Source organism: Ursus maritimus, unplaced genomic scaffold (assembly GCF_017311325.1).
Source record: "Ursus maritimus isolate PB19 unplaced genomic scaffold, ASM1731132v1 scaffold_6, whole genome shotgun sequence".
Taxonomy (NCBI): Eukaryota; Metazoa; Chordata; class Mammalia; order Carnivora; family Ursidae; genus Ursus; species Ursus maritimus.
The window spans coordinates 55,726,254-55,748,350 of NW_024426774.1; the positions used below are offsets into that span (position 1 = coordinate 55,726,254).

The 22,097-nt window shown below is 37.4% G+C and overlaps 1 protein-coding gene across 2 annotated transcripts in view; it reads left to right on the forward strand.

Annotated features, from left to right (window-relative positions):
* The first annotated feature begins 1,253 nt into the window (after window positions 1-1,253).
* Window positions 1,254-22,097, forward strand: part of PELI1 (pellino E3 ubiquitin protein ligase 1) — a 60,928-nt gene continuing 40,084 nt past the window's right edge. For both annotated transcript variants that reach the window (XR_005832953.1, XM_040623415.1), the window contains exon 1: window positions 1,254-1,597. The gene's annotated coding sequence lies outside the window, so the exon portion shown is untranslated. The remainder of the gene's footprint in view (window positions 1,598-22,097) is intronic.

Consider the following 22,097-nt stretch of genomic DNA (forward strand, 5'->3'; position numbering starts at 1 on the left):
TATATCTCTACTTCTGAGAACTAATAAAGAGCCTGGGACATAGTATAACTCAATAAATGTTTTTTTGAATGAGTAATTATGTGGTCTACAAACATAAGGATTTCTGATCTTTAGATTCTATTTGAAAACCTTAATTTTTCTTCCACGACATGTGTTACTGATTTATAAACATTAATCTTTTTGTTCCAGGGTATGGGTTTCTAGCTAGGCAGAGAAGGAAAACAAAAGAGCTTGGGACAGGTTGCCTTTAGTCCTTTAGAGATCCAGTAACTGTACCCTGCCTTTCACCACCCTCCTCCACTGCCAGTTCACACCTGGGTGCCCAGTATGGGTGTAGACTTAGCTGACCAGCCCAACAGCATACTCAGACCTTGGTTCAGACTTCTGTTATTAAAGTTTGCCAATATATGTACAGTAAACAATTTCCAACGTCCCATGTGTCGTTTGAATTCAGGTGTATTTCTTAAAAATCATAGACCTTAAAATAAACGAATCTGGATTATTTTACACTGAGCAAGTAAAAAAATAACAATCCTAATCCTGAACTTTTACCTGTGCAGGTCTTAAAGTTTGATGTGACTAATTAAGTGAAAAAATTAACTATGGGATTCCGACAGTGTTCCTAATAGTTTTATCACTTCTTAAGTTACTGGAAGCAACTACCTTTCTACAAGTCTTAGGTAAAAAAACAAACTTGAGCAGAGAGGATTCATTTGAGGGAAGGGAAGGAAATGGGTATTTGTGATTCAGAATTTTGAAAGAAAATTAAGCAACTGGGAAGACCGAAATACCGACAGGAAGTCAGACTTCACTGGGCACTTGTGAGTGGTGAAGCTAGGAGCTGGGGGTGGAGCGAAGTAGGAAGCACTAGCTGAGGGCGGGATCACTAACAGCACCTTGAGACAAGAAGGGCCTTGTTCAGCGCTCAGCAGCAAAGAACACGTTCTCTTCCTCTGTGTGTCGGTGACCATAGTAACAGTGGGGGCCGACCCTCGCGCGCTCGCTCTCTCTCCATCTCTCTCTCTCTCTCTCTCTCTCTCTCTCTCTCTCTCTCTCTCTCCCCACCCCCCCGAGCATGCGCAGTGCAGAGAGAGCTGTGCAGCATCCTCATCGACGATGTTTCCCTTTTTTCTTCAGTCGGAAAACTACAACTCCCAAGAGACCACTCGGCGTCGCGTCACCGCCCTTCGTGGTGGCCCTGCCCGGTCCCCTCCCTCCTGCCCGCCCTCCTGCTAGTCCCCTCCCCTCCCTCCGAGTGTGTGTCAGTGACCCAGAGGCGGTGTGAGGCGGAGGGACCGTCGGGGGGCGCCGCCGCGGCCGCCGCCTCCACCAGCAGCACCAGCCGCGCCGCGCGTTCGGATTTGCCTCGAGCCCACCGGGAGCGCACCACAAAGCGGGCCCTGCGCCTTTCCCTCCGCCCGAGGCTCCTCAGCACTCGGCTCCGCGGCCAACTTCCCTTGCGGGGCTTGGTCGGCTGGCGAGGAAGGCGGCGGCAGAACGCTGGGCTGTCTTTTCGCGCTCCTCGCGTACGCACACTTCACCCCCTCGCTCCGGATCTCGGGGCCGTGCTAGGATTGCGGCCACCAGCAATTGTCCGGTGAGTGTGGCCGCGGCCCGCCGCGGGAGGGATGGTGACGGGGCCGGCGAGGGGTGCGGGCAAGGCGTGAGCGCAACTTCCTCGGCGTCTGCCCGGGGCGACCGGCCGGCTCTCCCCGCCCTCCTGCGCGCCCCCGCGCTGGAGGCGGCCGGGAGCTGAGTTTGCGGCGCCGGCATCCCGCGCCCTCGCAGGAGGAAGCGCCTTTGTCAGGAGCCGGCCCGACGCGCCCTCCCCCTCCGCCCGGGAGTCCGGCGCGCGGCGGCCAAGTCCGAGCCCCGCGCCCCGCGTCCCGCGCCGGGCCGCATGCTGCGGGAGGGGAGCTCCGCGGGGGCGGGGAGGAAGAGAGAAATGAAAGAGAAACAAAGGGGGTGGTGGGCTTTTCTTTTGTTTGTGCGAATCTGCTAACTTCTTTCTCCTTCCTTACATAACGCAGACTTCCAAGTTAGTCATTCTTTTTATTGTTGTGATTATTGTCATCTTCTCTGCGTGTCTCTCGCATTTCCTTTCATCCCTGGATGTCAGAGCGTTTAAAAACACTTAATTAATTACACCTCTGGGGTCCCTACGAAACAAGTTAATACGCCCGTTTTCGTAAGTGGGTAAACTGAGGTCCGGAAAAGCTCTCTAATTGATGGATACTCTTGATCTTCCGCCGCGCCTAGTGTCTGAGGACCTGAAAGCATTTATGAGTAAGAACTCGTTCTCCAATGCCCCGTGGAAAAGTTAAAGATGCTCATTTTAGTTACAGGTTAAGTGAAGTCTGAAAGAAGTCTGGGTAATAGGTAGTTCAAACAATAATTCTTCTTGAATAGTATTTGAATCTTAAAACCTCAAAGGACTCTTGAAAAATGCTTCGAGTTTGGAAAATGCTGTAAATCATAAACTCATCTCACCATCTACTTTTATTTTTGTACACTCAGGTCTCCTATGAGGCAAGAGAGCAATGATGGGGGGCGGGAGGGCAGAGAATTTTTTTTTTAATGTAGATTTGACAGATATTAATCACTACACACAAATGTGTGGAAATATGTCTTGGTTTTAACAGCATCAACAGCCTTCCCATCGTGTAGTCATCAGACAGTATGTTAACAAATAATTGAGTGAGCATTTTATCCATAGATGCTGGTTGTGCCAAGGACTGAAGCTTTAAGTGTTTGAAAAGGTCATCTGTTTGTTTTGGTTCAAAGGCTGTGTACTTTTCCTCCTCTGCAAAATGTTATTTTGTTTTCCTAGCAGCTGATCTTTTGTTTCAGAACTGGCTTTGTCTTTTTCTACATTGAATATGTATTATAATTGAGGAGAGATGTAAGGTGCTTTTTTTTTTTAATTTGCATTGTAGTGTGAATTCAAATTTTTGAATTGTGGAGAAGGTTCAGTTTCTTCAGTTACTCTGTTTCAGTTTATGATGTTTCCTTTAAAACAGGAAATGTTTTCTCAGAGTGATCAGATTTACATGTCTCAAAACATTGTCCTTATTGTACAAATACATCATATGAATTCCCTTTGTTTTTTTTTATTCACACCAACAACCTCTTCTGGAGGAAAATGCTTAACTCTGAGGACAAGCTTATTTATTTTGGTAGTTGAACCAAACTGGAGGATACCAAAAATTTAAATCAGGCATCATTTTTATTAGTTATTTCCTGAGATGAATAATGATCAGAACTGTAATTACAGTGAATACTTTCACTTATCCTAATTACTCTTGAATTTAACTTTGTGTAATATACTTGCCCCCAGATTTTAGATTCTGGTGGTTCCATCAGAAAAGGAAAGTGAGACATTTGCTATTTTCATATTTCTCTCCAATCCTCTAACCTGTCTCCTTCCTGTAGTATGTTTAAAGAGGTCTTGAGTTTAAAACAAACAATTGGAAATAGAACAGTTAAGTGCATGGAAAGTTGCATATGGTGAAGTGGTTTTAATGCCTCATCTAATAAATGTACACCTTTTAAAGAGAAAACTGTCACCTAGGTTTTCATTAATGTGCTAGAGGTGCTGTAATGCAATAACGGTAGTATTTATTGACTTACAAAAAAGCTGGAAATTGTGTCTTAGTGACAGATTTGGGGTGAAGGGGGAGAATCTGTGCTCTCCTTAAAGTTGTCATTTCAGTGACCTTGCAGTTAGTTGATTATGTTGAACTCTTTCTGTAGCTTTTACAAACTAGATTTGCTAGAGGCATTTGTACTTTAAGGAAGCTACTGACACAACATCTTTGCTCAATCACGGGAGTCCGAAGGCAGAAGTTAGTGTTGACTGGCAAAGCCTGGCACTGCAGGTTTCCTGGTATCATTGGGAACCCTTCAAGAAATGACTGAAAAGCACAGGTCAGGGAAGTGAGTGGGGTACTGCTGAATGCTAGTCAGGCATGTTGAAAGGCGAAGTCTCCATAGGTTGCTATTTGACTTTGTTTCAGCTTTTTGGGTTGTCATAATGTCCCTTGTAGATTCAGAATCTTGTGATTCAGAGTATGCCTTATTGTAGTTGTCCAGTGGGTCAGATGATAAAGACTATACTATAGTAATCCTGCTTTGTGAACAACTGTTTGCAGACAAACTTCTGGGGCTGATAAAGATTTTAAGCCCAGACTTAGAATTGAAAACTATCTTTCTAATATTCTCAAACACCTACATCTTACCACTGTACATCAATATAGACCTATTATTTATAAACCTAATATTTATTAAATTGGAAAGATTTATATGGATTATTTCATTACATATATTTTAACTATACGGTATATAATATATTAAAATTTCAAAATGACAGGTATATGATGGCACTAAGATGGTTTCCAGGAGTTTCTTTGGAAAAATTGTGTTACTCCAAAAGTTACATTTATGTCATTTAATTAAAAAGAATGAAACAAATTTAGGAGCCAGTGGAAAGAAGGAAGAGGAAAATCAATGAAAGAAGGAAACCTGATGAAGATGTTTTTAAAGAGTACAATATAAAAGATTCCTGGCAACATTATATAAGGGACAAAATTCTAGCTAAAATCTATAAACAGTGAATTCCACTTAGCACTTTCCGTTTATAGATTTCTAGCCATCTTTTCCATATTCCCTCTAAATATATTACACAGGAAAAGTAAACAAATCATTCTTTCAAGGGATTTGGGTTGCTGGAGGTTTTTCTTTACACATGTGGTGGTGGGGGAGGGGGGGAGTATTGTTGTTTTTCTTTAAGTTTGACCTCTGCCAGAGAAGATTTTCCCCCACGCTAATGTGTGGGAATCTCAAAACAAGAAATATTGGTCACTGAAACAACTAGATATAATTTCAAGGTATGCCACTAGCTTTTTCTTACCTTATCTTGAAAGACCACTTCTAATTTTCCTTTCAAAGGTTGAAAATAATTGCCTAACATATTACACTTAGTAGGCCCTACATAATTTCTGTTGTTGTTGGTGAATTAATTTGCAAGTAATAAGCAATGATTTCTTGAGGGAATATCAAGGAATTTATGATTTTTTTTCCTTTTAAAATAGAAATGAATAATCGAAACATATGAATATCTGATTGGAGCCTTTCAATTAGCATAGCTTCCTTCAGAAATAAACTTAGAGGCAAAGAGCCTCGTCGGGTAATTTAAGAGAAATGAATTGTAAATGAGTCTAAGAAGATGTGATTATTTTTTCAGAATGTGTAGACAATGTTTTAGATTTTTTCTTTGCTGCAGTAAACTGTTTCAAAAAACTAGAATTCTACATAGTACTCCTTGTATTATCCCTGTAAGACTTTTTTATACACCACAAAATACCATTTACAGAAAAATAGAATATGTTGCTGTTGCCTATAAATGCGAAAATTTGGACATTTGTCATTCCCCAGTTAATCTTGACCATTCATGTAGTTAAAAAAAAAGTTCTAAATTCAATACACATGTAATTTACTTCCTTTTCAAAGTATTTATTACTAATTTTTCTTTTATAATGAACCGTTGGGGTGTTGCTAATTCTAAAAATATGTAGTACCCTAGTTTCCCACCATCTTCTGCAGTTTCTTTTCCTATCATTTTTTTGGCTACAACTTTCTTTCTCCCCTAAATTGTCTAAAATAAGCTAAGAAATGTTTACACATACTTGACAAGAAATACAGTCATTTATTATGCTGAACTTCAGGTAAATTTCATCATACAGGGTGCATTGAATTTGTTTTGGAGATAGAAGTACACTTATTTTGAAAGAGGGGAGGTAAAGCAGGGATAGCAAATAGATTTCACCTTGGGTACCAAATCTAGTTACTTGGTGATGGCTCCCTGCACTATATTTAGAAAACCGGGAGTCCCAGTTCAGACTCAGCGGGACAGAGTGCTGTGATTAGGAGTTTCTGCTTTGGGGTGGGCAATGGACTTTTGACATGAACCCCAAATATTCATTCAGTAAGTATTTATTGATGTCTTTTATGTGACAGGCACTGGTCTAGATGCTGATACCACTCACACAGACTAAAAGTAAAAGCTCTGCCTTACTGTGTTTACATTCTAAACCAAGACACAGGCAATAAAATAAATAAGTAAAATATTTCATGTTTTAAGGATAAATGACCTCATTTCTCTTTTTTTTTTGAAAGATTTTATTTATGTACTTATTTATTTGAGAAAGCGAGCATGAGAGTATGAGAGTATGAGGGGGGAGGGGGTGGTGAAGGGAGAGGGAGAAGCAGACTCCCTGCTGAGCAGGGAGACCTGACACAGGGCTCGATCCCAGGACCTTGGGATCGTGACCTGAGCCGGAGGCAGACACTTAACGGGCTGAGCCACGCAGGCTCCCCAAATGACCTCATTTCTTCAAGAAGTAAATAAAAGAAACAAGAAAGGGAGAGGAAGCTCTAAGTTTAAAAGAGACTTCAGAGGCATATCTACCAAATGCAGTATATTGACCTTAGTTAGATCCTGCTTTGAGCAAACTAATGTAAAAAGATGTTAATGAAAAATTGGGGAAATTTGAATATTAGATATTTGATTAAAAGGAATTGTTAGTTTTTGTAGGCATGACAATGTATTATGGGTTTTAAACAAGAGTCCTTTTAGAGATCTTATGTATTTATGAATTAAAATATCATGTCTGGATTATTGCTCCAAAATAATTTGGAGGGAGGAGGAGCGTAGATGAAACAAGATTGGCCCTATATTGAAAGTTGTTGAAAGTAGATGATGGATACCTGAGATTTCTCATACTCTCTCTACTTTTGTGTATGTTTGAAAATTTCTGTAATGAACAGTTTTATACACACATCCACACATACAGGAGAAAATAAAGCAGACAAGGGGAAGAAGGAACAGGGGGGATGTGATAGGAGGAGGATGCAGAACAGACCTCATTGAGAAGGTGATAGGTATTTGAGTAAAGACCTGAGGAGGTGAGGGAATAAACCTTGCAGATAATCCTGGGGAAGGACACAGGCAAAGAGAACAGCAAGAAGGCCCTGAGGTACAGAATCTTGACTAGAATGCAAGAAACTACAAGACCAGTGTGACTGGGTTAGAGTGATAGAGTAGCAGGAGATTGGTTAGAAAAGTAAAGGGAGGGGTGCCTGGGTGGCGCAGCGGTTAAGCGTTTGCCTTCGGCTCAGGGTGTGATCCCGGCGTTATGGGATCGAGCCCCACATCAGGCTCTTCCACTATGAGCCTGCTCCTTCCTCTCCCACTCCCCCTGCTTGTGTTCCCTCTCTCGCTGGCTGTCTCTCTCTCTGCCGAATAAATAAATAAAATCTTTAAAAAAAAAAAAAAAAAAGTAAAGGGAGGGGCCAGGAGACCAGATTGTATAGGGCCTGGTTGGTTATCCATACTTGCTTTAAAGTAAGGACATTTATTTTATACACTTAACTAAAATAAGTCTACTTTAGTCACCCTGAAAGCTCTACACTTATTTCAAGAATACTAGCATTACTCAAAATATTTTTGGAACTACCTTTCTTTGGTAATTGCCTTCTAAGCCAGTTTAAGAGCCACAAATGAAAATAGCTCCGTACTTTATATTTGCTCCTTGTTTTTAAGGAAAAAGGGGGTCTTAGCCACATGATACCTCATTTCATTTATCAGATATGACTCAGAAAGGATTTTGGACAGAAAATAGGAAATAACTTCAGGCTGTTTCTAAAATTCACATTCACTCTGAGAAAGCAATTACTATTTCTAAAAATCAGATCTACCTATAGACTGAAAAGGAGTTTTAGTAATGTGGACAACTGTAGCATCATTTAGAGTAAGGATCTAACCTCTAAGAGTGACTAATATGCAAGAGACTGTTACACTCACTGAGATACTTAAGTTTTGTCTGATGTGTTAAAAGGCATACACATATACATGCAAGACCATGCGCACTTCTTAATAATTAAGTACTCAAAACAATCGTTGCAGATAAATTTCCATGTTATGTATTCAAGACTGAAGAGATGGCATTTATAATGTAATGAAGTTGTATAACTTCCTTGTTGCCATGGCATACACTTGGGAAATTGAAATACTAGCACACATTTAGTGTTACGAGATTAATCTGGCTCTTAAATCTTAAATTCATGCTTCAGTTCTCAGATTAGTAGTTGCTTCCGGAACATGATTATTTGCCATAATAAAGAACTGTGTTTAAATCTTTTATTATTGTAGAAAAATTGATATCATCCCCCAATTGTTTGAAAGGCTCTCTCAAAAAAAACCCTCCATAGATACGGAGTTTTAAAATCTTAGATTCATAGGACAATATACATGTGGAGATTACTAGTTTTGAATGATTTTACACTAAATGATTAAAATGATAAATGATTTTCATTTTTGTAGGGATGATTTTCCAACCTGAGAAACTAAACTTATTTCAGTGATTTTACTTTGTTGATAATGCTGAATTTAAAAAACCATTTTTTTCTAGTTAATGATGTATAATAGGAGGGCACAATGTTTTCTTTTGTATTTTTAATCAATAATACATAGGATTTAATGGGATTAAGTAGAATTTGTAACTTTTAATATATAATAAATTGCAGAGATCCCTGGCTGGCTCAGTCAGTAGAACATGCACTCTTGATCTCGGGGTTGTGAATTTGAGCCCCATGGTGCGTGTAGAGATTACTTTAAAAAAAATAAAATCTTAAAAAAATAAAAACAAAATAAGTTGCATAAAGTGGCCACTAAGAATATAAATATGTAACAATATAAGGACTACTTTAACAAAAACTCCCTATTTTAAACATTTTTCAGAAAATTCTTTAATTTCTTTAATTCAATCAGAGGTTTTGGTCCTTTTGGTGTGTATATATGTGTAGTGTACATATAGATAGAACCTTTCTTCATATACTGCATATACTATCAGGATTTAGATGCTAGGCTGGATTATTTAATGTATTTTAAACACTAGCCTATTGGCATAGAACACAGAGCCTATGTTTAATTCCTGGGCTTTCCATTAACTCTGAAGGTCTTTTCAAGCTAACTTTGATTCATCTGTAAAATACAATAAAAAGAATAATAGTTTTTCATGAAGGACTTTGAAATTCTATGATGGGACCATTGTGATGTGTGGCTCATTTTAGAAATTGCTTTCAGTCTGTTGATTTGGTGGTAGGGTTATGAATCTGTTTTTCATTTCCATTTTTGTGGAATAAATAAATAACTTATGGTGGAGGAGGAAGAGAAAGTGGGGGAGGGGAAGAGAAGGAAGGAAAGAAAAAATTGGCTCTCACAAAATAGTAAACATGTCCGTGGATAACTTGGATCTACTTAAGTGTCCATGATTTAATGAGCTAAGACTCAAATTTATAAATTAAGTAGAGAATAGTAATAACAATACAGCTTTCATTTCAAAGAAAAAAGTTGCTTTGCAAAAGGGGCATCTTAAATTTCATGTTGGCTTACACTTTGTGACCATGATAAAGCCTGTATTTATTTTGGGAAATAATAACAATAACGAATTGATAATAATGTTAATAATGATGGTGATAATAATTAACAGTAATGAATTATTTGAAAATTAACTCTGTTGGGGCACCTGGGTGGCTCAGTAGGTTAAGCATCTGACTCTTGATTTCATCTCAGGTCATGATTTCAGGGTCGTGAGATCAAGCCCCTAGTTGAATCAGGGGCTCCATGCTCAGCGGGGAGTCTGCTTCTCTTTTGAGTCTCTTTCTCTTTCTCCCCCCCCTTCCTTCTTTTCCCTCCCTCTCTCTGACCCTATCCACCTGTTCACATGTGCACGTGCACTTGCACGCTCTCTCTCTCAAATAAATAAATAAACCTTTTTCAAAAAAAGAAAATTCACTCTATTACTTAAGCTCTGTAGATATTTGCAGCATCAGGTTCCAGGATGTTCTTCTCAACTTGTGCTTTGCAAGGTATTAGTAGTCCACATCTTTGCAGCTCTCACTTCATCTCTCTCTTACTTTCATCTCTTCTTCACTTTGTTACTGGTTCTGTTTACCTTCCTTTGCTTGCTTTAGTGCCCATTGCTCTTCCACCATGTTTTCTACATGTCTGCCATTTTTGTACTTGCAAAGTGGGCTTGGAATGAATGAAGGGTCTTAAAGAAGTAACAGGTAGATGACAGATACAACACCTGTCCTATTTGTGTGCTTCTTATCTTTTCTTACCCCCCTCTTTTTTGCTGTGTGTTCTAGTGGAGAGAGAGTATATCCCCATTAGCTAGGCACTAAGAGATAACTGTGTGACCCAGAGGATACAGTACTTTTTGAACTGAATAATGTAGGAAATAGTAAACTCATTGAATTGAAAGCCTCATGAGTTAATTTCACATCCATCCAGAACCTATACCTAAACTAGCAAAGTTTGATAGAATTAATAGCCTAGTAGAATTTCAAAGACCATTTTCAGCTCTTGGTGTATGTTGTCTTTCCAAAAACATCAATCAGGGACTTCATCATCACTGTAATAGTAAATGGCCTTGGGAAAAAAAACTGTGTCTGGGCTTCTGATAAGGTGCTTTTTGACAATTAAGAGGAAAGGATAGAAAGATCAGTAATGTGGTAAAGAAGTTTATAACTTCTCCATCCTTTCATGGAATAAATTATAAGGTGATTGGCCTTGGTTTTTGCCAGTTAGATGCTCACTGTATTCAACATTATCAGTTGACTTAATCTTTAGAAAGCATCATAAAGTTTAATTTTATTTTTTAACAATAAGTGAAAACAATTGGAGGTGCTTCGTTGGTTCCTCAAAACCTTAGTGTTAGATTCCTGGTTCTTGGCAGATAATATCCACAGTACCTCATGTTCCTCGGGTCTATGCCAGATTTGATGAACTGCATGTACTGGAAGCACTAAAAGCTGATTTTCTTTAATTTAGACTACAGATAACATAATAGATTTTTCTTTGAATTGTTTCTCACTACTGTTCTTTGAATTTAACAAAGGACCAAAACATCCAAATTACAAAATGTTAAATGTGTGTTTGTTTCATAAAGCGGTGGTTGCTTCTAATTAGAAACCACAGTCACATAGACAAACTTCATGTATCTAAAAGCTTTTTAAATCTACTTACAGCTTTACTGTAATTTTCATTTAAAATGGGATGATTCAGCCTCTGAACTAAGTCCTATAGGTTCTCCAAAGGAGCAATGAATTTTGAGTTAGGTCCTTAAACTGTTCAACCTAGATCATGTCTGTGACTTCAGTGACACCAGACCTTTTTTTTAAATTCATCACTGATACTTAGTTAACAAAAAGAAAGTCACATTTTGTTTAAACTTTTTGGTTGTGTCTCTTTTAGAAATGGTAAACCAATGTATTTGTATATAGTTCAGCTCTTAAAGACCAGTCTTTAAAGGCTTTAGCCAGAATTTGCCTCCTGAAGCTGTCTGTAAAATGGCTTCCAAAAAGGATTTGCTAGATTTCAGAACCGAGTAGGTTGTTAATGATTCAATATGCCCCCTCATTCTCCTCCTACTTCTTAAATTGAAAGCTCCTTCATAGCATCTAGGTACCCTGAGTCATCATGGCTAAACTCTTAAGAATTATCACATGGAAAAACTCACCATGAAGTAAAATTGTCAGAAAACAATCTGAGTCAGAGATCATTCACTGATCACAGTGATACAACCTAGAGACTGTGGGGTTCATTAAAATCTTTGAATGTACTTACATGTAAGTCTTTGTTATAGGACTCATAAATTATAAGGACTTGTTTATTCTCAGTTAAATTTTAATTGGCTTGATTTTTGCTATTACATGAAAAGGATTTTCTATTTTTTATTGAATAAATGTATCAGAGAGGAAAAGCAGGAGGATTCTGGATAAAAACCAGTATACCAGAAGGCAAGAGACCTAGAGTTCTGATCCATTTATTTGGTGTGTGAGTCATATATTTCATTTAACTTCCCTAGGCCTTAGTTTCCTTACCTTTATAAGGTTAGCAACTCTGTGGTAGCCCTCTTTGGAACCAACTGGTGGCAGATATACCTAATAGCTGACCCCAACTCAGTCATACTCCCGTTTTGGTACTGCACTGTCAGCAGCTAGATAGTTGGCATTCTAGATGAAATCTGTCACCTCAACCTTATAAGGTCTCTTCTAACTTCATAATTCCATGATTTTAAATGACTTGCTAATACAAAGTCTTTTTTTTAGTCTTTACTGTTTTTTCACGTTGAACAATCAGAGTTGAAACTTATTCTGTGAATTAAGAATTCTTTGTAGTCAGAGATAGCATGTTTGTGTTTCATGTAGTACTGTAGACTGAATGTATCTCCCCAAAATTCATGTGTTGAAACCTAATCCCTAATACGATGGTATTTGGAGTTAGGACATTGGGACAGGATTAGGTCATGAGGGCAGAGCCTTCATGAATGAGATTAATGGTGTTATAAAAGAACTCAGATATCCCTCACTCCTTCTGTCAATGTGAGGACACAGTGAAAAGATGACCGTCTATGAACCAGGAAGTGGGCCTTCCCTAGACACCTAATCTGCCAGTTTTGATCTTGGACTTCCCAGTCTCTGGTACTGTGAGGATAGAATCTCTGTTGTTAATAAGCCATCTATTCTGTAGTATTCTGTTAGAACAGCCCAAATGGTTTAAGATATATTGTGATGTTAAAAACAAATATTGGAGGGGGCACCTGGGTGGCTCAGTCGGTTAAGGGTCTGACTTTTGGTTTCGGCTCAGGTCATGATCTCAGCGTCCTGAGATCTAGCCCCAAGTCAGCTTTGCAATCAGCAGTGAGTCTGCTTCTTTCCCTTTCCCTCTGCCTCTCCCACTGCTCTAGCTCTTTCTCCCTCCCTGTCCTCAAAAATAAATAAATCTTACCAAAAAAAAAATATTGGAGAAAATTCATGGGAACACTTAAAATTCCAGGTGAAGTGGAAACATTCAAAATGGTTAGTGATGACTTGTTTTAAACTCATTTCAACTCCTACATGTTTCGATGGCAAAACTTCAGGTTAGTGAGGTTCAAAGTGATGGGTCTGTTTGAAGGGCACATAGTGAAACAGAATGAATACTAGCCAGAGAGGCAAAAGGCCTGTCTTCTAACTCTGCAAACTCTTTTTTAACCTGGTTAGTGTCTTCATCTATGTAACGGTATCAGACCGTTGCTTCTCAGACATTAATGTATTACACAAATTATCTGGGGGTCATATTAAGATGCGTTTTCTGATTCCATTTGTCTGGATGAGCCTTGAGAGTCTGCATTTTTAACAAGCTCCCAAATGCGTTGCTGCTGTATACCATGGAACATATTTTATAGAAGTATTATGATGGTTTGATGTTCTTCTGGCTGGGTCTTTAAATCTTAACTCTACTTCTTTTTCTCTGACTCCCTCACATGAAATTTTATTAAACTTGTTTTTGAAGTCTCATTTCTCTAGGTTCATTGCCTATTTTCTCAGTCCGATAGCTCCTTTAGTTTGCTGTTTTTCCCTTCCCAGAACCAACTTCATAGGTGGTTATTCAAGTTAGAAGTAAGGTAGTATACAAAAAGAGGCTTTGATATAAAGAAAACTGGATTTAAATCCATCCACCACTGATTAACACTTCTGCTCCCTTCAGCAGTTGACTTAGTCTACTTAACCTCTCAAAGCTTTGATACCTTCTTAGTAGGGTTGTTGAAAGGAATAGAAATAATATATAAAGTGCTCAGAACAATGTCAAGCATAATGTAGGTGATCAAAAATTGGAAGCTGTTTTTGTTCCTCCTGGCATCTTGATTTGTAGAGGTGGAGGAAGAGAGGAAAAGATCTGTTCCCCAACCCAGGACCTCTCTCCTGTGTGGCACATTTAAAATTTCAACTGCCTACTAGACTTATTAATTCAGATTCTTCAAACTTACCATTGTCGAGAAGATCTCTTCATTCTTCTTTCAGTATCTGTTCTGCCTCCTTCAATCCTGATGGAAGTTAAGGTTTCATTGTATACGTGCCTCAGCCAGGAACTTATTAGTTCCACCTTGGTTTCTCAAGTACTGCTTTTTCTCTGTCCTCGTTTCCACATTCCCCTTTGCCTGGGCTCTTTATCCTTTCACCTGGGCTCTTTTTATCTGATCTTGTTGGTTCTAGTCTCTTCATGTTTTTCACATCCTCCTCCTCACACATCCTCCATGGTGCTTTCAAAATGATTTTTCTAAAAAAAATTTTTTTTTCTTCTTACAACCAGTATTTCTTAAACGCTTACTATGTAGAAGGCACCGTGCAGGCATTGAATATATGGTGAGAATAATAGAATGAGACAGTTCCTAATGAAAATCACAGACTAGGAAGGGCAGTAGATATTAAAAACAAGTAAATATATAGTAAATACAGGACACGGTACTGAGAGAGAATAGCAGGAGGGGACCTGTGTTATATTATATATTGGATGGTTAGGGAACACTTTCTAATTAATATTTCAGCTGCTGTCTCAAAAATGAGGAGCCAGCTAGGCAAGGAGCAGGGAATATTGCTCCAGGCTGAGGGTACAGCATGAGCAAAGATGCTGAGTATGTTTTAAAGGTGAAATGGTAGGACATGATGGTAGACAGAATATAGAAAATGAGGGAGAAGGAGTTACTAAGGACTTCCAGATTTCTGGTGTGAGCAATACTGGGTTAATAGTGGTACCATTTACTGAAATAGATTAGGGATAGGATAGGTTAGAATCATGACTCTAGTTTGTCAGGTTTGAGAGTCTGAAAAAAATAAATATAGTTATGTCAGTCCATTCTGGTTCTCCAGTTAAGCATTTGACTCTTGGTTTCGGCTCAGGTCGTGATCTCAGGATGGTGAGATCAAGCCCCATGCTGGGGTGGAGTCTGTTTAAGACTCTCTCTCCCCTTCTCTGTCTACCTGGCCCCTGCCTCCGCCCCCAGTTTGTGTATGCGCATGCACGCACTCCCTCTCTCTCTCAAATAAATAAATAAATCTTAAAAAAAAAAAAAAATCCCCAAATTCTGTCTTGGCTTATAAAGTCCTTAAATTGTTGACCGTCATCTACCTCTAGCTTCTTTCTCACTTCCCTTCATTACTGTGCATAAGTCATAACGAAATTCTCATTGTTCTCAAAACAGTTTTGAATGTCTGCATATGTTATTGTGTAGAATAAACATCTCTGGCTGAGGCCTTTTCATCCTTCAAAACCCATCTTGAATTTTACTCTTCTATAGAATTTTCTCCCAACTTCTCCATGTTTAGGTTAGGGTCTAAGGCTTTTTTACTTTTTATTGTCATTTGGTTAACATTTGGTTAATACCTCTGTTATACCACTGATCACATTGTATTAGAATTTCTCTTTTGACCAATCAGGACACATTTCACTAAATGAGCTATGTGGATCCAGAGATCTAAGCTTACTGTTTTTGTCTACCTGGGATCTAGTGCGTAGGAGTTGCTCAAAATGAATGCATGGATATGCTTCTTATACAAAGCAGTCTGACCTTAATCCCTGAACTGGGATGAGTATTCTTTGCTTCCATGGGGCCCAGACACTACTTTTACCATATTACATTGACATTGAATTGTTTTACATATATTCTTAAGGACCAAGAACTGAGTCTTGGTTTTCCTTGTTTACCTAGTGCCCAGTATTGTGCTTAATGTGCAGTCAGGAAAATTGCAGTAGACTATAGTTTCATTGCAGAATATCTCACCAATATAGCCTTCCTTGGATTGGCATTATGGGAGTTGAAAGTAGGAAGAAGGGAGAACCAATCTAATTATCAACATATCTCAAATGTTTGCTTGCTGTTCTTGATAAAAAGATATATAAATGTGTTTAAAATAAAATGAAATCCTATTATTCCTTTGAAATGGCTATGGAGATCACTTACTATCTCCATATTGCTAAATTCAGTGATACTTTTTTCCGTATTTATCTTACTTGACCTCTCAGCAACTTTTGACAGTGCTGACTACTTCCTACTTCTTGAAGCATTCTTCTTCCCTTCCAAGATGCTATACACCATAGACCAGAACGTTGATGCTGTTGCTTTTTTAAATCTCTTTTAGGAGGTACTACTGTTCTTTCAGATTCCTAAATTTTTGAAGTAATCAAGTCTTAATCTTAGGCTTTCTTCTCATACTGTGTACTCATTCCCTAGGTAATTTCATTTGTACATTGAAGATTTCCAGGCTTATATTTCTAGCCCAAGTTCCAGATCTGTATATATAATTGCTTCTAATGCTCCATGGATATCTCAAAGGTACCTCAAATTCCCATGCTCAAAGTCAAACTTATGGGAGCCTCAGAAGTCCCTGGCTACAAAAGTTGAGGAGTGATTTATTACCCTTCATAAAAATTAATTTCCAGGATTGTCCTTCTCCCCCACCAAATTCTCTTTAGCAAGAAATAGTTTCTATACTAAAGTAATTACTTAATTGACAGTGTAAATATTCTAGTAAATAGAAATTGGCTTTCAAAAGAACTATAACAATAAATCTTTATTGAACTACTACTATGTGCTAAGCCCTCGGTCTAATTCTCAAAACAACCCTTTGAGGTGGATAATATTATATTGTTGAAAGGTAATAGATTGTAGTGTTTATAAGTATTGACTCTTAACCAAGACTTCTCAGGTTCCATCCCAAATGCCAGCCCTACCAATTATTCGTTGTATGACCTCTGGTAATTTACTGATCTGGACCTCAGTTTCCTCATCTGTAGAACAGAGAAGATATTATTTATCCTCCAAGAACATAATTAGGAGTTAAAGAACTAATATGTAAAGCTCTTTCAAAAATACCTGGCACCTATTACAATAAGGACTGCATACATGTTAATATTATTACTATTATCTTGGACTTACAGGTGAGGAGATTGAGTCTCAGTAGGGTTGGTCAAAGACTTATGGCTATTAAATGACAGTGCCAGGAGTCAACATAGACAGTCTGACTCCAGAACTTGCTTTTAACCACTCTATTTTATTTCATTTCAACTAATAATAATGTATCTCCTCCTCTTGCACACAAGACTCCATATTAATGATCTCATTGTGACACGAGTATTGTAATTCATTCTAGTACTCACAGCTGGTGTTTAAAATGTAAAAGATCTAAAATATGCAGTTTAAAAGCTCACTTGAATATGATATGAGAAACACAAGGATATACACCTTAATTCCATTTTATTCTACCTCCATTTTTCTCTTTTTCTTATTAGCAGTTAAGTCACCAAAATCCCTAGAAAGTAGGAGTACTAATTTTATATATTACTCTAAAGTGTCTTTAGTTGTTGTGAATTACTTACTCTTTTAAATCTTCTTTTGCTAAATATTTTCGGAATGACTTGGAAGCGCAGTAGCATGTCATATTCACACAGTATGCTTAAAATCAGTAATTTTTGTGGTTATGATTAACTATTATCTCTTTTGAACTCATGTAGTAATTTGCCTATTTTTAAAGTCATAGACATTTCAATTTCCCAAGGAAAAGTTTTCCTTTTAATTTTTTCAGCTGCTTTTTGAATAGGAACTTTGATTTTAGTATTTTGAGGTCTTTGTATTAGATTCTGTATGTAATTGAATCTGCTTAATTGTATAAGTTTTAGTCCCTGACTCTCATTTAGGCCATTAGTAAGAAAAGTACATCTGGTTATTATTTACAGTTTCTATAGATGATTTACTCCCCCACTTCCCCGTTGCTTATTATTTCTTTTTTCCATTGTTGGTTTTTTATTCTTATTTCTTTGTGGCAAAAAAGAAATTCCTTTGTGCTAAGACAATATAAAGGCAGAAGATAAAAAGTCTTCTATAGCCTTTGAACTTAGCAAGGAGGGGATCTTGAGAAGGAGAGTGGACTATGAAAAAAATAAGAATCATTTATGAAGAAGAATCTGTTTTACCATGTTTTTGGAACTGAATTCTGTGGCCTAGTGTATTTACTCTTGGGGAAACAAACACACTTAAAATAGTCATTATATCAGTTAAGGCTCTATTGTGACAGAAACCTCCACTCAAACTGGCTAAAGAGGGGGAAAAGGGTTACTGGTTTGTGTAAACTGGACCAGGATAGGTGTGGCTTCAGGAGTGGCTCCACCCAAGGCTTTAATAATGTTAGGACTCAATTTCTATGCTTTTCCTGGCACAACTTCCTCCCTGTTGGCTTTATTCTCCAGCCCTACCTGAATAGAAGATAACTTTAATCCCTTCAGCCCCTAAATCCCTGCAGGGTCATCTGTATCTGAAAAGATTGACCCTCTTTTTCCTAGAAGCTCCAGCAAAAGTCTCACTGCATCATATTGGCTCAGACTGGCCCACTCTCTTTGTGGCCACAGGAATGTGAAGCTTGGATCGTCTGGGAGTGAGCCATATGCCCAGCCATCGAGTTTGAGGGCATAGTCAACTCCACCAGATATACATAAACTGTAATTTCCAAAAAAGAAATGAGGATACCATTACATTACAGGAAGGGTGAATGTATGCTGGGCAACAAAAAATAGATGTCCTTAACTCTTATTGTATCTTTTCCATTTTAAGAGTTAGGGCTCAACTAAGGAAGACCAGTTTGATTGTTTTTTTAAAATTTCGTATTCAGTGCTAATTTGCAATTTGTATGACTTCACTTCCAAATTTCTGTTTTAAAGCAATATATAAACAGAAATTGCTAGGACTTTTCAACTTTGAAGAGCTTTGAGAATATCAGAATTTTAAAATTTGGTGCTACTTTAACAACAAATTCCATACTATTAGTTTTCCTGTTAGCTATAGTAATCACATTTGCTGATAACTAGTTCTTGTGATATATAACAGTGTCTTTATGGATTCACATGTTTTTCTAGGTTAATACTTCTTTATTGCCTTAAGCAGACTGGGCTTTTAGACCAAGAAGTTCATAAAGAAGCATGAAATCTAAGGTTCTATCCTCGAACGTTGGGGAGAGAAGAAGTAAGGGGTGTTGGGGGACACTAACAAAGGCTTTATGTATTCATTACTGTAACTGATTTTAGTCTAAAAATGGAAACTCAGTTATTACTGAAAAGGCAAATAAAGTACCTATTGTACTTTACTCTTTTTAACATCAAAAGTATGAAATGAAGTGGAAAATTATATTTACATTTCAGTCTCTAATATAATTATTTAGATCACTCCTTCCGTTTCTTTTTTTTTTTTTTTTTTTTTTAAGATTTTATTTATTTTGTCAGAGAGAGAGCGAACAAGCAGGGGAGCAGCAGGCAGAGGGAGAAGCAGGCTCCCGCTGAGCAGGGAGCCTGATGTGGGACTTGATCCCATGACCCTGGGATCATGACCTGAGCTGAAGGAAGATGCTTAACCAACTGAGCCACCCAGGTGTCTTGCTCCATTTCTTATGTTACATTAATATATATGTGAATGAGTACAAATATCCCAATAAGGCTGGTATTTAGGAAATTTTAGGTTTTTATTTAAAAAAAATTTTTTTTAAGATTTTGTTTATTTTAGAGAGAGGTAGCGTGCAGGGGGAGGGGCAGAGAAAATCCCAAGCAGACTGCACACTGAACACAGAGCCTGACTCGGGGTGATCCCAGGACCCTGAGATCATGACCTGAGACAAAATAAAGAGTTGGACGCTCAAACGACTGAGCCACACAGATGCTCCAAAATTTCTTGACACCATAGAAATATTAATGCTTTACTCACCAAATTACAATGAAGACTTCAGAGGCACTTGGGTGGCTCAGTCGGTTAAGCGTCTGCCTTTGGCTTGGGTCATGATCCCAGGGTCATGGGATTTAGCCCCACATGGGGCTCCCTGCTCAGCTGGGAGCCTGCTTCTCTCCTCCCTCTGACCTTCCCCCCCCCCCCCCTCTCCCCCACTNNNACTTTCTGTCTCAAATAAATAAAATCTTTAAAAATAATAATAAAATAAAATGACTTCATAAGATCTAACTTAAACATATATTTAACATTTTATTTTCCTTTATTATTAAGTTCTGCAAAAGGAGCAAATCAGTTTTTCCCTTAGAGGAGTTTTCAGCTTTAATAGGAGATAGCACAAGGTCCATACCTGCTGTAATGCAAAGCTGGATATAAGGGTAAGTGTTTAGGGGATAAGGAAAGATTTCCTCATTGGAAAAGGAATATCAAATGGGTCTTGAAACATTATCAGAATTTTTTACAAGTAAATAGTGATAATATTAAAACAACTATTGTTTACTGAGTATTTATTATATTCAGCTTCATTTTTTGTAAAAAAAATATGTGATGTATCATTTTTAAATCTGGGAGAAAGTTGGAAGAATTTGAATTATGGTGGATCCTAAAGACACATGGTTTAAAACTTAAAAACCAAAAGTAATGGAGCTTATTGGGACATGTCATATGGGAAGCTTTCTATTTCAGCCACCTTCTGATTTCAGTAACTCTTTGTAGTATAAATAAAAGTTGAAAATCATTTCTAAGAAGAATTACATTGTTTCTCAAGAGGTAACCAATGATTTGAATAAAAAATAGTACATACATTGCTTTAGAAGGTTCTAGATTAATCTTCTAACATTACTCACTAAAGAAATTCCTGTGTATATGGATCAGCAATATTAACAACTATAGTCTGTACTGTACATCTTCTAGAATCAACAATGTATTAATTTGCTTGGTTTTTATATATGTATTAATGTATTTTACAAATATAAGATCATTCATTTAAAGTGGACTTTCCAAAATACAGCGTGACTTTAAATGAGTGGTCTTGGAAAATTTGTAAATACTCTAAATGCTTTCTGAAGAACATTTTCATAATCACAAAGAAGAGAATAATAAATTTCATAGGTTATTAAGAAGTTAAGTCTTTTTTTGAAGTACTAAGGAGTAGACAAAACCTATTCAAATATGATTTTAATTGCATTTTATTGAGTTTCATGAAAAAGAGCCCAAATTAGTTTAAACAAATAAGATTTGAATTTATGGTATTCTGAACCTAGTATTTTTTTCATTGAATGTCAAGGGTATGTTAAAGTTCCTACATTATGTTTCTCTACAAAAGATTGTTCTGACAGTAAGTTTAAGTCATTTTCACAATTTATTGCTGTCTAAAAATTTCCCTTGACTTCACATTTTGTTCTGAATGTCTTGGTTTCTTTCCTCCACCTACACAATGTAGAAGGCAAGTGAAGCAGGAGTTGCAAAGTAACACAGTAAATTTAAGAACCCTGGCTTTTTTCCAAAACAAAATAAACCTTTATTATAAGAATGCTTTTTATTGATACCAAAGGAGGGGGGGAGGTTTTGGCAAGTGTTCAGTAAATGTGTGAATAACCTAATTGATTTAGCTGGAATGAATAGGAAGCTTTGCCATTTGTCCTTGTAGATATTTGTCTCAGTAAACATAGTGATAGACCAAACACTTTATGGTCAAAGATTAAGAAAAAAACAGTCCACCAAAGTTATTGATCCAAATATCAGCAATTTTATGTTTGTGTCAGGTCCTTCAAAGAGAAAGAACAATATGTTAATTAAAATATTTTTTATTTCTATTATGAAAAATAATTGTTAACTTACGTAAAACCCAATTTTTTGCAAATGTTAATATGTGAAAATATTAGTAGGATCCTTGCTGATAATTGTAAGCTATATGGAATTTAAAGATGTGTGTAGAAATTTAAACATATGACCTGCACCCCTGAAACAAATAATACATTATGTTAATAATTTAAAATTTTTTTTAAAAATAAAAAAATAGTTATCAAGTGCCAATCTAAAAAAAGAAGAAGAAATTTAAACATACTGTCATATACTCTGCAAAAAAACTCCAGTAAAAGCAGGAATCATTAGGACAAATAATTAAAGATGATGATAGAAGCAAATTAAGAATTTTTTAAAAATTCATTATAGATGTCACATTGGTTTAGCTCAGTCTGTAACTCTGTTTAAAAATGTAAAATTTTAGGAGATTTTTGAGGTCCTGTAAAAAATTTTTTTTCCTTAGAGGAAGAGAAGAAAGAAATGTTGATGGCAATTAAAATGCATATAGTACTTTTATTTTTATTTACGTATGTATGTGAGAGAGAAAGAGAGAGAGTGCACACAAGCTGGGGGTTGGGGGATGAAGGGGCAGAGGGAGAGAGGGAATCCCAAGCAGATTCCACACTCCGTGTGGAGCAAACACCAAGC